Genomic DNA, 12,002 nt, shown 5'->3' with positions numbered 1-12,002 from the left:
AGCTAGGTTTGTAAAGAGATGACACTGAATTTGAACTCCCCCTAATTTTCCTCTTTTTTTCTCCATGATGTGGGAGTCCTAGGTCAAGTAGGAAGCTGCTAGGGTGTAGGGAGAGTGAAATGTGGAGGGAGGTTTGGGAGAGGAAGGGTGCTGAAGGAAAGCTGAGGCTATATGCAGCTTAAGTGCACATGGGTGGGCGGGCATCCATTCCGATGGGTGACTTTTATTTCCCTGCTCACGGATACGTACACCAGATGAGGAAATGCATTATCCCTATTATGTTTCACATCTATGTTATCTTCCTGGCCATTCTCTCTCCCCCACCCCTCTGAATTAAGACATCCTGACAAGCTGCGGCACGTAGTCTGCCCCTACTTGACTATCCAGCCAAGACAATGAGGCAGAAAGGTCAAAGGATAGAAAGTTTTTTAATAAACCAGTGTAGCATGCATTAGCACGGGCTTAATAAACAGCCCTATTGTTGTCTTGCAGATGGAATCAGTGCTGTATTTACACTTACAAGGAGAACGCTGCTTCAGCATATTGTTAATTAGGACACTACCCAAGGCTAGTGCAGCTAAATCTGCTCAAATATGCTTACTGTATGGAGTAATCATGATTAATTAGCACATAAGATTGGGCCAAAATGTGAGGATTGGAGGGGAATCTTGCTTTGTCTGTCGCCTGTTGGATCAGTGGTGGAAAAGCTTCCAGCTGAGGCAACTTTTGCACAGACCTCACTAGCTCATCCTAATGGCTACCAGGGTGCTATGTGATCAAGAGGTGATAAATAGATGGCCAGTAACACCCTTTCGATTACCCTTGTAAAGCTGCTACTTAGAGACCTCAAGGTTATTGGAGCAAGACACCAGCAGGCTAATGGGCAGGATGCCTATGGAGAGAGCTTGGTGGTCGAGAGTCAGGACCTGAACTGTGCTGTAATGTCTGCCCGCCCTTTGGTAGCCCTGACATTTCTCCCGTAGTTTTCAGAGCGCTTGCCTGAAGGTGGCCCCCTCTGTGTTTCCTGGGGACCCGTGGAACTGTTGTTTGTATTAGGCTGATTTATTTTATTTTAAAATGTTTTTTACAGGCCTCCACGTGGTTGTCTCGGGCACTGGCCTATTGTAACAGGATGGATGGAACCTGCACGCGGCCCAGCTGTGGGAGCCTTCTCGAGCTTTGCTTTGCTGTGCCCTTCTTTGGCTCAGACATTCATCTCAGGTGCCATTCTACGGCCCAATGTTGCAGCTCCTGCATGGACGGTGCCAGGTGTTCTGTAAAATATGACTGTGAACAAGACTTAGTTTCAGCCTTGGCAGCTCCATGGGAACTTTGGGGAGGGGGTTTATTGTCCCCCTAATTTCCACCACTCTTCCAAAGCCATCCAAAGTAAACATAGAGGATGCATTAGGATTCTCCAGAGAAGCAAAACCAGAATCTATCTATCTATCTATCTATCTATCTATCTATCTATCTATCTATCATCTTCTATCTTGTGTCTCTATGTATGTATGTATGTATGTATGTATCTATCTATCTATCTAAAAGGAGATTTATTATGGAGACTTTACCCACAATTATGGATGCTGAGAAGTCCCATGATCTGCTGTCTGTGAGTTGGACACTCAGGAAAGCTGGTGGTGTAAAATTGAGCCTGAGTGTGAAGACATAAGAGCCAGGGGAGCAAAAAAAGAAAAGAAAAAAGAAGAAAAGGTATAAGTCCCAGTCTGAGGGCAGGAGAAGATGAGCTGAGCTGAGCTGTCCCAGATCAATCAGTGAGGCAGGCAAAAGGGGTGACTTCCTCCTTCCTCTGTGTCCCACTCTATTTAGGACCTCAACCAATTGGATGATGACCAACCACACAGGGCAGGGCAGTCTATTGGACTGAGTCCACGGATTCCAGTGCTAACCTGATCCAGAAACACACTCACAGACCCACTCGGAAACAATGTGTTACGTGGACACCCTACGGCCAGCCAAGTTTTCACACAAAATGGACCATCACGGAGTAGAATTAAAAACTGTGAGCTTGCAATAGAAGCAGCTTCAAGCTACTCCAATGAGACCCTTATGGGAATGAGAGTCTGATGGAGGAGGCAGGCAATTCTTAACCAGCCTCAGCCAACAGCAGAGTGTGGAAAGGACTCTAATTTAGATAAAAGGTAAATGCTGTGAGACAAGAGAGAGTGGGTAAAGAGTTTTGACTTTTGTCATACATAATATTCAAGAGTGGGTGTATCTATTGATCGAAAGTAGCACTTCCTTCAGGAACAAGAAGAGGGATATACAATAGAGGACTCTGTTTTGCTGACTCAATAGGAGAGCAACACAGGACCACAGAGAAGATAGCTGTAACTAAGCCTCAAGGAACCTGGGCTGCATTTCACCTTAGAGCACCCACGGCGGGCTTAGCTGTCTGGGTCAAGTTAAACCAAGGGTGGAGATTTTAAGCCCGAGGTGAGACTGCAGACTCATTAGATGGGAATTAAAGCCTGCAAACTAAGCTGCCTGAGCTTGGCCTGAAGCCCCGCTGGCTTAGGACAGTGAGCTGACAGACTCTCCCCATGCCTCTGTCAACAAGGGCCTTTCCTTTGGAGAAAATGGGGGATTATGTCTCTGGGAGGTTATAGAGCTTCTCTTAGGGCAGAAAGTAAATCAATACAGATGCTGGCAACAGAATCACATAATTCTGCTGACTTACAGTGGTGTCTCAAATATTATCCTGAGAGCCATGGAGGAACCCCAGGTGTGTGTGTGTGTGTGTGTGTGTGTGTGTGTGTATGTGACCACATGGGCACACAGGACATGCAAGATCTTTCTCTTCACCCTTCCTCTGTGTGTTTATTGCTCCTAATGCCCTTTACTGCGGTCACCTGTGCGCTCTCCATGTCCTCACTGGATGTGTGCTTTACAGGAACAAGAAAAGCAACTTCTCAATTTGCTTTATAATACTCACAGCGCTAAGCATGTGACTGTAAACAGAGTAGGCAAACAGTTACAATTGGCCATTCAGTCTCTTCCCCCTTTAAGCATTAAGGTGACGATAGTCACAAGAAGCAGCAAGTACGTCTCTAGGATAGATGGATGTAGTGTTACAGAGGGACACAGGTAATTTACTAAGCATACATAATACTGAGACATCCAGGTAAATCCTCTTCAAATTCAAATAAGTCCCAGTAGCCCTTCAGTGTTCAGACATTTAATAAGTCTGTGTTCATTTATAGATGACAGCTATTACTGCACAATATAAACAAACTCGTGGAAACATTGCTCTGGTCACTAAATGTTCTGGACTGAATTGTGCTCCCCCCCGCATTTGTATGTTGAAGCCCTAACCCTGAGTACCTCAGAATGCGACAATATTTGGACATAGGGCCTTTATTTTATTTTTTAAAATTGTTAAATATATTTTTATTAATTTTAGAGAGGAAGGGAGAGGGATAGAAACATCAATGATGAGAGAGAATCATTGCTCAGCTGCCTCCCAGGCACATGCCCTTGACCAGAATCGAATCTGGGACCTTTCAATCTGCAGGCTGACCCTCTATCCACCGAGCCAAACCAGCTAGGGCTGGAGATAGTGCCTTTAAACAGGTGATTATGTTAAAACTAGACACCCAGTGCACAAAATTCGTGCACGGGGGTCAGAGGTTGGGGGGAGTCCCTCAGCCCAGTCTACACCCTCTCGCAATCCTGGGCCCCTTAGGGGATGTCCGACTGCTGGTTTAGGCCCGATCCTGCTGGCTCCTAACCACTCGCCTGCCTGCCTGATTGCCCCAAAAACTCTGCCTGCCTGCCTGATTGCCCCTAATCACCTCTGCCTTGCCTGCCTGATTGCCCCAACCACTCTTCCTGACTGCCTGATTGCCCCTAACCGCCTCTGCCTTGGCACCTGCCACAGCAGCTTCGTCCAGAAGGATGTCCAGAATAGTGTCCGGAAAGTCGTTCGGCTGTCTGGTCTAATTAGCATATTATGCTTTTATTATTATAGATGAGGTCTAATTCAATGTGACTGGGTACTTCAGAGAAGAGGAAGAGACATCAGGGATGCATGCACAAAGAGAAAAGAGCGTGTGAGGACACAGCAAGAAGGTGGCCACCTGCATGCCAAGGAGACAGGCCCCCAAAGAAACTAAACCTGCCAGTGGCTTGACTTTCAGCCACCAGACCAGTGAGGAAATTAATCTCTGTTGTCTAAGACATACAGTTTCTGGTATTCTGTAATGGCAGCCCTAGCAAATCAACTAATGTTTTCTACACACGGCCAACATTGATGGCCACCAGAGTCATAGCTGTGGTCACTAGGCATTATTTGGGGCTCCATTTTGCAAAGTTGCTCAGTGGAATACTGTTTAGCAACATGCTAATAGCATTTCTGCAAATAAAGCAAAACTAATTAAATAAATAAAAATTTAAAATGATGGTCTGTATTCAAGTAAATATATGATACACTGTGTTACTACTGGCGATTTGTGAAGGGGGTATTAATTCTGTTGCTATACATTTTGCTCATGGATACCTTTTTAATAAAGAATAAGCCAAGGATGGTTGAAAAAACATGGAATGACAGTATTAACTGAGTCATTAGAGATAAATAAAAATGACACTAGGAATGTTCCGGGTTTGCAATGATCCATCAGTTAGACAGTCAAAGCAACATGCAAAGGTCATTTGAAGGAATAAGGGACTTATTCTTAGCACCATGAAAAGTCTGAAAACTGTTATTTTAAACCATAAATCACACTTACACCCATCCATCATATGTAAAAATCTTTTACTAAGAAGATAATGTTTAATAAAACTAGATAATTTTGTCTTTATATCTACATGACTTTTTTTTTTAATATTTGGTAGTCTGATTTGGTTGTAACATGCTTTTACACATACAACATGCCCAAACCAACAAATAAACAAAATTCTGTAGGACCATGTGCCTTATTTCCATTTCACTTATCTATTGTTACATAGCAAACCACCCCAAAACTTAGTGGATTACAAAACAAACATTTCTTCTCATGCTTCAGTGATTTAGTTGGGCAATTCTGCTGATTTTACTGGCTGTGACTGAGTTCAGCGGGTGGACCCCTGGTGGGCTGGCTGGTCCAAGGCTGTCTCATTTCACTCACCAGCGGGGCCTCAGATGGCCTGGCGGCAATAGCTGGGAGGGCTGGTCTCTCTACACATGATCTCTCGCATCCTGAAGGAGGCTGGTCTGGTTTCCTCATGTGGCAGCTGGGTTCCCAGGACAGAATCTGCAAGACCGCTGGAGCCTGAACCCAGAAGTTACACAGTGTCACTTCCACCACATTTAGGGGACAGAGCAAGCATGGGCCTGAACCATGCTCAGCACGGCCAGTGGCGAACCCCTGGTGAAGTATTAAAGAAAAAAGACAAGAGAATATAGCTGGGGCTAGGTGGGACACTGTTCTTGGATGGAGAGACAGTGCCACAGCCTATAAGCTAAGTCTGTATTTTATAGTCAGATCCCACAAGGCAAAGCAAGGGTGTGGTCAAGATGTTTACAATGTTCTCATGAGTTTCAAATCTACTTAATTACATGCACCTGAGAACTCGATCAAGCTTTGTTTTGGTAGCACTTGCTGCACCTCTCGTAACCTACATCACTCAGCCACCTGGGACCACAGTACCATAAGGTCAAGCTTACAACCATCGCCTTTAGCTGTAATTATGCTGGGAGGGCTTTGCCCTGCAAGCTGGGACCTGCACGTGGCTTTGCCATGAGAGGACCGTGACTTCTCATTAGTCCGAGGCTTGAACCTGTCCAAATGCTGTAGCCACTCTCCACATGGGCCAGTCCTCATTCAAGGTGTGGGGAGATGGACTTTCCTGTTTTTTTAAAAAATATATTTTTATTCATTTCAGAGTGGAAGGGAGAGGAACTGAGAGACAGAAACATCAATGATGAGAGAGAATCACTGATCGGCTGCCTCCCACATGCCCCCCACTGCGGATCCAGCCCCCAAGCCAGGTATGTGCCCTGACTGGGAATTGCATGGTGATCTCCTGGTTCATAGGTGATGCTCAACCATTTAGTCACACTGGCCAGGCTGGACTTTGCCTTTTGATGGAACTACCAATAACTTGCAGTGATATTTAATCGACCACAGTTTCTCAGTATTTTATTTTTATTAGATTGCTGTGTCTTAGTCCATTCAGGCTGCTATAACAAAATACCATAGGTTGGGTGACTTATAAACACCAGAAATTTATTTCTTATAGTTCCAGAGGATGGGAAGTCTAAGGTCATGGCATGGGCAGATTAGGTGTCTGCTGAGAGCCCCTTCCTGGTTCATAGGTGCTGTCTTCTCCCTGAGGCCTGTGGCAGAAGAGAGAGATCTAATCCCATTCAGGTAGCCTCCACCCTCATGACCTAATCAGCTCCTCAAGGCCCATCTCCTGAATACATTAAAGTTATTCATAATCTATTCCTGGCTGTTTTCCTGACTCTTATTAAAATCCTATATCAACAATGCTATAGCCATGAAGGGCTATTTCCCACTACCAAGGAATGATACTTTTATTACATCTTTATATTATTTATAATATTTTTCTAGTAAATATTTCCTGCCCCTTCTTTTCTCCCTTCATCTTTCCTACGTATCTTTTTAGACAGATAAATTATCATCTTCCTAAAACCTTTCCCAAACATCTTGATAGGAGTCATTTTCCAGCCTTGGTTTTCTATATGTAGGCTTATATCTACCTTTCCTCTCCCCTTTCCCCTGTAAAAAGCTTTATTGTTTCCATTTGGTCCATGGGAGAGGGCTCCAGGGTGGTAAAAGGATGCCTAGTGGTTTCAGGGAGAGGGTCAGGCAGAAGCCAGACACCAGGGGGATGCAGAGGGGCCCCTCAAAGGCCTCTGGGCTCCAAACACTCCTAGTTGTGCTTGCTTGAGGGTGAGCCTTTTGAGGAAATATTCACCCAGCCTGTGGAGGTGAGTCAGGTGTCACCCATCTTCTTAATGAGTTTCACCTCCTCATCTAAGAAGTGGTTCTCCAGGAAGTCACGGAGCTGAGGGTCTGCACGGGTAGTACCCAGGGCATGCAGCTCCACAAGGGCCTGGGTCAGGTTCCTCTCCAAGGCCAAGGCGGCTTCTATGGCATCCTGAGTTTCACTCCACTCATCTGGAGAAGGCTTCAGCTTGTCCTGGAAGAGGGCAAGGTCTGCACACTGGTTTTGCATCTTAATGAGATGCTGGCTCCTTGCTCTCCAGCTTTTCCTCAGCCACCTCAGGGAAGAAGTGGCCCACGCCCTACAGGGCCACATGGTTGTGGTGAAAATAGCAGCCCAGAGAGAGGTAGGTGTGGGAGGCGCAGGTGCAGGTTGGCCAGGCGGGTGACGGCAGCCTCCACCTCCGTGGGCTAGTTCTGAGTATAGGACAGCGGTTCTCAACCTGTGGGTCGCGACCCCTTTGGCGGTCGAACGACCCTTTCACAGGGGTCGCCTAAGACCCCTGCATATCAGATATTTACATTACAATTCATAACAGTAGCAACATTACAGTTATGAAGTAGCAACGAAAATAATTTTATGGGTGGGTCACAACATGAGGAACTGTATTTAAAGGGCCAGAAGGTTGAGAACCACTGGTATAGGAGCTCATGGTTGCTCGGCAATAGGGAGTTAAGCACTAAAAACGGTGTTGGCTGGTCTCAAGGCTGAGGACAGCTGAGGTGGTTCTGAAGGTGGAGACTAATAAAGTGGTTAGAGGGTGGTCAGAGGCTGGAAGAAGGGGCATCCCTGGGTCTGTTCTGTCCAAACACTGTTGGAGCAAGAGACAGATCCGGGGACCCCCGCGGGCACTGCTGGCTTATGTCCATCTTGATATTTTGAACTGTGATTCTCCTTACAAACCTGGAAGTAGTCAATCTTTGGGCTTCTGCTGTTTGATCTTAGGCTTCGTTTTCCTTCTCTTTATACCAGTGATAATCATATCTATCACATACGGTTAGGGTTTGCCTTTGATGAGTTCATTTAAACTGTTAGCCACATATAAGGCATTCAGAGGTAAGATTCTCCATCTTTTGTTTGACCTATAATGCCTTGGAAATGGCTTATGTTCAACAGATATTTGCTGAGTGACTAAGAGAGTTAGAAGTTAATTTTCTAAAGGCTTTTCAAATAGGATGGATTACAGTCTGCTCTTCCCTGACTTCCCTACCTGAAGGCAGAGTGAAACTTTTAATTTCATGAATTAAAAAGAAACTACTAAACTATATTAGTGTCAACCACAGGATATGGGACATAATTTGTGCTTTAATGAATATTTAGTAACTGAATGAACAAACAAAGCATTGAGTCTGAAACTTGCAACAGCTGAATCTGGTGTGTAGACTGGTGGCATCATTAAGAAAAACATTTCAAATGTGTGACAAGCTATTCTTTCATAAAAACAGCTCTATTGGGGTATGCTCGGTATACAAATAGCTTCACAAATTTCGTATGCACAACTTTATGAGTTTGGACATATGCAAACCCCCTTGATACCATCACCACAACCATGTAACAGACATATCCAACACTTTGCAAAGTTTCCTCAAGTACTTTTTGTTTGGGTGGTAAGAACACTTCACATGAGATCCCTCTCAACAAGTTTTGGAGTGCACAGTAGCGTATTGTTAGCTACCGGCACTGCGCTGTGCAGTACATCTGTAGGACGTTTCATCTCGCATAACCAAGACTTCTGGTCCATTGAACAACCCCATTTTCTTACCTCCCAGTACCTGGCAACCACTCCTGTCTTCTCGGCTTCTGTGAGTGTGATTATTTTAGATACCTCCTGTAAGAGGGATCATGCAGTATTTATGAAAGTTTATTTTTGATGCTGCAGCACCTGCTAAGCTGTATGTCTTCATGAACCATCTTGGTTTAACTTCTATGTGAAGTGTGCCGCTTGCCAGTCTGACCTCCTTTCCTTGTGGAGTCCCTCTCCAGGCCTCATCGGTGCATGGGTCCAAGTGAGGCTGGTGCGTGCACACGTGTGTGTGTGTGTGTGTGTGTGTGAGAGAGAGAGAGAGAGAGCGCTGGGAAGAGCTGTGGGGCACAAGGGAAGTAAGGGGTGATAAAAATATCGGCTTTTGCTACTGTTTTACCTTTCCAGGTTTCTGTTTCAGTATCTCACCTTGCCCTGTTCAACATTCTAAACTTAGTTCCACCCCATTTCCCAGCCCGCAGGCTTTGAATGCAATGGGAGGCATCATGCCTTACACGTGCACGGTGCTTGCTTTGTTACATCATTTTCACGTGCACTGACCTATCTGCTAATCACGGCCATGTTCCCTCATGTCCTCTCTGGATGTGTTTAGTTATTATTGCCATTTTTTCCAGATGAAAAAACAAAGATACAGAGAGGTAAAGTGATCAGGCCATAGAGAGAAGTGGTATTTGGAATGAAATCTTTTGTTCAGAGTTAATTACGATGCTTGTCTGTAAATTGCAGTATTACCTTAAGGGCATTGGTGGCTTGTTCTCTGATGGTAGTTTCTCTTTCCCTCCCTCCCTCTCCCCCCTTCCCCTTTTTAGTCTTGGTTCTCTGACCCAATCAGTGCCGGTTGTTATTTGTGATTGGCTGTGTTAAATATTCCCCCCCCCCCCCGCCCCACTTACTGATTTTGTTATTGGAGCATCTTTGAGTTCCTCCCCTGGAACTGGTGTTTTCTGGAGGACTGCTTAGGTGGCCAAACTTCCCTCTGTAGCCCACCACCTTTTCTCTTCATAGTTGTTCTGCTCTTTATCTTAGGTAACTGGTATACCAGCCCAAGGGGTTATCCAATCAGAATTGTCAAGGCCAGAGTTAAATTCACAAGAGGAACTTGGTTTGTTGTGCTGGAAGCTGTTCACAGGAAAAGAACCCACTGTGTACCCTCCATGGGCCGGGCTCTGTCTGAGCCATTTAAGTGATAAGATCATGAGATTCTGCGGGATCCGCTGCCTGCATGGCTGGTTCCCACCCTACAGGAGGTGGCTCTTGAGATGACCCTGGGAGGAAGAAGGATGTACATAGGTGAAAGGAGTGGTTAGCAAGCCAGGAAAAGTGCTAAACAAGCAGCCAAGAGGCCTGTAGAAATGACCGGTTTCCTTTCTTATGCATTCACTGCAAGACTCCGTAATTAATTCCTATATTGGATAGGGTGAGACTAGGCTGCCACAACAGGGACCTGGTAATACCATGGCCCAATGAACAGCGATGTTTATTTCTCTCTTATGAGGCAGTCCTGGTGTGAACCGTCAGGTCGGCAGGTAGATACTTTCCAAGCTGTTGGTCGGCGCCCCTGCAGTATTGCCATTTTCTGCATGGTTGAAGCTCAATTGATGCCACATTCAGGGTCCAGCCGTGGGAAAGGGGTGAGAGCGCATGGAGGAGGCGCATCTCCTGTCCTACAACCAGGTCGATGGGGACAAAACGAGGCTGGGAATGCAGTCTAGCTCAGCAGCCATGGGCGTGCCTTAATTGCACTCAATTCGATTGAGAGAATGGATCTGGTGCACTGCCTGCTGTCTTAACCACATTCCCACGTTTCCCTCCGCAGTGGGCTGCCTGGGAACAGGGAGGGGTGGGTGGAACGGGCAAGAGGAACAGCGGCCCATGGTAGCATCCAGAGCAGTGGTGTGGGCCTCACATGGGGTCTCACTGACCACACTGAACAGAGCTTTCTACTTCTACAATCAAAGAATAATTGGAAGCTTTCTTCTAATTTGTAGAAAAAATAAAATTAACCGTTAGATTGGGATGTTGATGACAAAATTGTCTTCCTGTAATTTTTGATTAAATTGTTAGCACCTGCTAATGCTTCAATGCAGATAATGCAGTCGATGAACACGTGATGTCTAAGAGGATGTTGGTGCAAAAACTTCCCCAGAAGCACACCACCCTCGTGGACCAGTTCATATCGTATCCCAGGGGCCTGTGTGTTTCTGGTCGGGATTGGACCCAGCACACATATCATGTAGTCATGTTTTCCTGCCCGGGAAAGCGTTTCCTAGCGTGTAAGATGGAATTAAGCACATCATTGTTGTGTGAGGGTGGCAAAACCCGGCCACATGCAGATGCTCCTCCATCCAAGCTAGCCCGAGGACTGTTTGTTTGGGACACAGGGACCACCTGCTGTTTCTTTAGCTTGGGATCATTGCCCCATCTGCCTTCAATGGCAGGTGATGTCGGATGCCAGGTAAGGGGCCTCCCTTACAAAGGTATATCCTTAGAAACGCTGTTAGACTCTATTCACAAGCAGAAGACACACACACACACACACACACACACTCACTGTAATATTTATGACAATCTAAACTGGATGCATGGTGACCCTAGGCACACAGGTACTTGCTTCTACCTTCTTCCCTGGAGCACCTGCTACTTGGTGACAGTTTAAAAGTTTATATTTAAGAAGCTTTAAATTTTGTTTTCCCCACAAAGAGCAAGAAGACTCTTTTGGGCTGTCATCTTCTACAAATGCAGCCTGGTGGGAACGGATCCCTGTAAAAATGCGAACCAGAACACCTCTCATCGTGCCTGAGAGGGTCAGGGAAGGGGCACCTCACTGCTCTGTCTCATGAGCTTCTCCCTCAGGGCCCCGTCTGCCTCATCAAATTCTGCCTCTGCCTCCCAGACACCAGCCCCCTGGGAAGTTGTTCTCAAATCCAAAATCAATAAGCAGAGCTGCCAATCACACCAGGCCTCCCGAGCTGCCAGGGGCTACCGTTCTTGACTGGGGATTTCGGGAGAGGCCCAGGGCTCCCTTTTCACAGCAGCTCACTTGGCTCTCAATGAAGTTTGCTGATTCTCGCAATTAATTGCCTCATTAATGAAGGGGATTCCCACAGTATATATGCTTTGGGCCAGGTTGTCAGATACTTTTGAAAGGGTTTAATGTCAATAAATGTTTCAACGGTGTCATTAGTTCAGTTAAGTAAGCATTTAACAACTCCACTTGGGCTAGGCTGCTCTGGGCCAGCACACAGAGAGGTCATCTGCTCATTTTAAT

General features: G+C 45.9%; 1 pseudogene; it reads right to left on the bottom strand.

Moving 5' to 3' along the window:
- Nucleotides 1-5,136: 5,136 nt before the first annotated feature.
- LOC106697892 lies at nt 5,137-8,686 on the bottom strand (annotated as a pseudogene).
- Between the last annotated feature and the right edge of the window lie 3,316 nt (nt 8,687-12,002).

This window comes from Myotis lucifugus, unplaced genomic scaffold, assembly GCF_000147115.1.
Source record: "Myotis lucifugus unplaced genomic scaffold, Myoluc2.0 scaffold_112, whole genome shotgun sequence".
Taxonomy (NCBI): domain Eukaryota; kingdom Metazoa; phylum Chordata; class Mammalia; order Chiroptera; family Vespertilionidae; genus Myotis; species Myotis lucifugus.
Note: the sequence above shows the minus strand (reverse complement) of the source record. Positions and strands in the feature narration are given on the sequence as shown.